Raw genomic sequence first — 4727 nt, forward strand, 5'->3', positions numbered from 1 at the left:
CCCCAGTCGAAAATGGATATTCACCTCGAAATCCAAATTCAGAAAGAGTCAATCAAGCAATCAATTTGAAATGGGAGTCTGGGTCGTCGGATAACTTACCAGAAAGTATTGATGTCACATATACGTCATCAGACACTGATCATGAGTCAAAGTTGATAAAAAGTATGGTCGATCAGGTGTTAGACACAGATGACAATGAGGAATCAAAACCGAAGTCTAAACCCGAGTCAAAGTCTGGGTCCAGTGCATCAAAGCAAACAGTCAAAAAGGACAAACGGGTTTATGATAAAGAATTTTTACTTTCGAAATCTAATTTGAATGATGAATCAGTCAAAGTGGCAAATACTTTGAAAGGTTCTGACAAATTATATTCAGATGAAAGTTTTCCAATAAGAAGTGTCAGAATTGAAATGATTCAAAAGGTTTTCAAAATCACAGAAATTAATCTTTCTGAAATAAAAGATTTCAATCTTAATGGAAAATCTAAACAATACACTTCAAGAGATCAACAAAGAATCAACAAGAAAATGGGTTACAATTGTGGTTATAGTTTCCAAAAGAAACCAAACCATTATCGTAATTACAAAAAGAAAGGTCTCGGTTTTATTTCACAGAAAAACTATAAAAATGAAAAAGTTTATAAACCAAAAACAATGTTTGTTGCAGAAAAAACAACAGAAGCTGAAAAAGAGAAATCATTCAGAAATCAGACAAATCAAGAATTCCTTGCTAAGAAGCAAGAGGGCATGAAGAAAGAAGACCCGAAAAAGGTTGAAAAGAGATCTTGTTTTCAGTGTAAAGCTGTGGGTCATGTTGCGAAAGATTGTCCAAAGACATTTCGACCAAAACAAGAAGTCTCAAGAAAAATGAAAGAAAAAGTTGTGGAGAAGACTGAACTGTCAACCCGGAAGTTCACAGGATTTGAGAATTCGACTTATGAGAAAGGAGAATCTTCAAAGAGTGCTTTCAAAAGCATAGAAAATGCTACAAATCAGAAATGGGTTGTAAAAGATTCAGGTAACAAGTCTGGTGATGAATCTGATTCCATAAAATCAGAGGAGCCACGTGTTGAGAAAAAGTTTGAAAAGAAAGTTCAGATAGTGGACGATGTGAATTTTCCGCCACTAAGTGCTAAAAATTACAAATCTAAAATCGGAAAAGTTGACATTTCAAATCAGTTTTATTCTGACAAGAAGAAAATTGATGTTGAAAAAACTTTCAATGGAAATGTAAAACGCATCTTTGGAAAAATGGTCAGTGGTAAGGCCCAAAGCATTCAGGATTTTTATGCTTCCAAAGGATGGGTTTACAGGTCGGTTGAAAGAAACAATGAAAACGATGAGGTTACACCCAAGGAAGGTCAGGCTTGGGTGGATATATTTTTCCAAGAATGAAAACCTGACTTGCCGGAGATCCCAAGATGGTATTCTGGATCAGGAATCGGCATCTTTCTAAATCTGTGTGAGAGGTTTTTGCAGGACTTGCCGGAACTCCCAGGTTTGTAAGCGAGGAGTAGGAATCGGCACCTTGAGAATTCAACTAAAGATGGTAATTGGTTGAAAAACAGGTTTGAAGAGCTTGAATTGCTAAACTTACTAGTGATTGTATGTTTGTGATTGTTATATTTGGTTCAGAACGAGAACCAGTTGATCTTACAAGTGGTTAAATCAAGGTCATTGAATTGGACTTGATTTAATTATCATTCAAGAATTGGTAAACAATGTGATGATTTTAACCCATTTTACAAAAGGTAAAAACAACTAAACTTATTTTCCGAAAAAAACCATTCTGATTAAAACAAACTTGAGTGTTTTGAAATCATTATGGGAAAATAGTTTGTTGTGAGGGGGAGTTCTGATTGTTTATGCCAAACGGATGGAGAATTGAAGTGTTTTGATATCAGTTGTCATGTTCTGTACAGTTTGTTTTAAATTTTCTTTAGATGTATTTGAATTTTAGGGGGAGTAAGAATTTTTAGAAAATCCAAAAACATCAGAAAATTTGAAAAAGCCAAAAACATGATAAAACTGAAAAATGAGTTTTTGTTGTGGAAAAGAGGAAATGATAGTACATCAGTGGACTATCACAGCACGCTAAAGAATTGTAAAGTCAAAATGTGATAAACAATCTTACTGTGGATGTGTCAGTAGATTTTCGCACATTTAGTAAATTGAAACGAGATATAAATCTAAATCAAACTTGCTTAATTTGTGGGTAACTATTCTTGGATATATGGGTAACCCCCGAAATCTTGTTTGAAAGGTCCCGTATTCTGAGATACTAGGTCTTTATGCTCAGTGATATCTGGGGTATTATTCCGGGACTTCTGCTGTATGGAAATACTGACCTAGTCCCCGAATAATACTTTCTGCTAAAGCTTTGAAATATAATCGCCGCCCTCAGCAAACTGATTAAACAATAAAATTGGTAATATTTGCTGTTGTAACAAAAGATCCTCTAAAGGGGACCCACCAAAAGTTGAAGCCGTCATCTCTCTGCGTATACGGAAGTATCGACCTGAGCTCTCACGGCCCTCGCACATAACCACTTTACAGATATCATCTGTGGTATACTCACCTGTAAGACTGAATATTTGGGATCTGGATACGGGAGTATATTCAAGTGGAGTGATACACAATTAAGTTTAAGTCTTTAAAACATTAATATCGTATCTCGAATCGATTGAAATTTGTGTTGAAAATTTAAGTGGACAAACATACTGACAATCTAGGTAAATTGTTTAGAACTTATCATGTAATCAAGCTTAACGGTGTTTGTGATATGCTTCAAAACTGATATGATCCTCTTGCACAAACTCACAAAAATATTGTCTGTAAATATTTCATTTTCTGCATTTACTTTCATTCCGAAAAATCCAAAAAGATTTTCAGTGTGTTTTAGCATAAATTTTGAAAAATCAAAAAGATTTTCGACAACTGGTGTTAATATGCTGATTTTCAAAGTTTAAAGTGCTAAACCTGAAGAACTGGTTTGGGGGAGTGTTGTGTATGGTAGGTAAAGTTGTTTTGATAAAAACCGGAAATATTCTTGAATGCAAAATCATTATTGTTTTGGTTCAACATAGTTTCTAAATTGTTGAAAAGTTTAATCTTTGTAGAAACTTATGGTTGGGTAGAGATTGTGCAGGACTTGAGACAGGTATTGATCCTGAGAGAGAATGGAGTCAGATTACGATCTTTAACCTGATTGGAGCCTGTTAACGATCTCAGAAACAGTGAAAGTTTAATTCCAGACTACGATCCCAGCTGAGTGAGAGGGGGAGTCTGAAGACACCGAGTTAACATTCAAAATAGAAGAGTTTGATGATGATGAAGATAGAGAACGAGGATTCTTGAAATGACAGATATTTCAGAGGCAGATTGTCGACTGATGAAGATTGTAGAGTGCAGACTGGAATGAAGACATTGATGAAGACTCCATCAACATCCGAGGGGGAGTTTGTTAGTACACCTACGTCTGCTGACTATGTCTTCTATCAAGTCTTGAAGATTGAACTGATCGGAAATGACACGGAATCCTAGATCTAGATGTTTTGTATAGGATCGCTTATATGTACTTGTTCTAGGGTCGCTTTTGTGTAAATTGTAGTTGAGGATCGCCTATATGGACCTGATATGGATCGCTTATGTGGACTTGATGTGGGATCACTTATATGTCATGTCATATAAGCGGCCCAACTCATCTATATATAGTAGAGGCGATCCACAACACATAGTAACGGTGTATTCTTCCGGCGAGCCACGAAGTGCTGCCGAAGTGCTGTCAGAACTTGTATTTGTGTTTAATATCAATACAACAGCAATATTAGAGTGAATACGGCTTCAATTGCACCAGATTATTAGTTTCCGCATCTTAATCTGGACGAGAGCTTCTCTGAATGACTCATTGGGTCAGCAAACGATCCTACACTTTTTGTGACAATATCCCACGACACCCAACTTAAATTTTTCCCTTCGTCCGACCCACCCCACAAAAACCGCCTCATTAAACCTTCCAAAGTTTGAATTACCTTCTTAGGTTCCTTAAAAAGGGAAAAGTAATATGTTGGTAAACTGTCAAGAACGGATTTTATTAACGTCAACCGACCGGCTATAGACAAAGTACTTGCTCTCCATTTTGATAGCCTCTTCTTGATAGTAGTCACCACCGGATCCCAATTTGATATCCTATTCATATTTGCCCCGACCTTGATACCCAAATACATGAACGAAATAGCTCCTGGTTTGCATCCTAATGATTCGGCCTCGACCATAACATCCTCATTATCAACCCCCACACCATACAAAACTGACTTATGAAGGTTGATTTTTAAACTGGAACATAAATAAAAAATTCTAAGAATCCTCTTCATGTTCAAAAAATTAAAAGAAGACCATTCCCCCATCAAAATCGCATCATCTGCATACAATAGATGCGATAGAACTGGACCGTCATTAGGTAACCGCAGACCATCAAACGCTCCTATATGACACGCCTTTTTCATCAAACCCGAAAACGCCTCCATCAAAATAATGAATAAAAAAGGCGATATCGGATCTCCCTGCCGTATACCTTTTTGACACCCGAACTCAAAAGTAGGCGACCCATTCACCAACACCGCAGATCTAGCAGACACTAAAATGCCACGGATCCATTCACACCACAAAGGAGGAAAATCCATTTGTTGCATGACCGATAATAAGAAACCCCATTCACGTTATCGTAAG

This window comes from Helianthus annuus, chromosome 14 (genome assembly GCF_002127325.2).
Source record: "Helianthus annuus cultivar XRQ/B chromosome 14, HanXRQr2.0-SUNRISE, whole genome shotgun sequence".
Classification (NCBI taxonomy): Eukaryota; Viridiplantae; Streptophyta; class Magnoliopsida; order Asterales; family Asteraceae; genus Helianthus; species Helianthus annuus.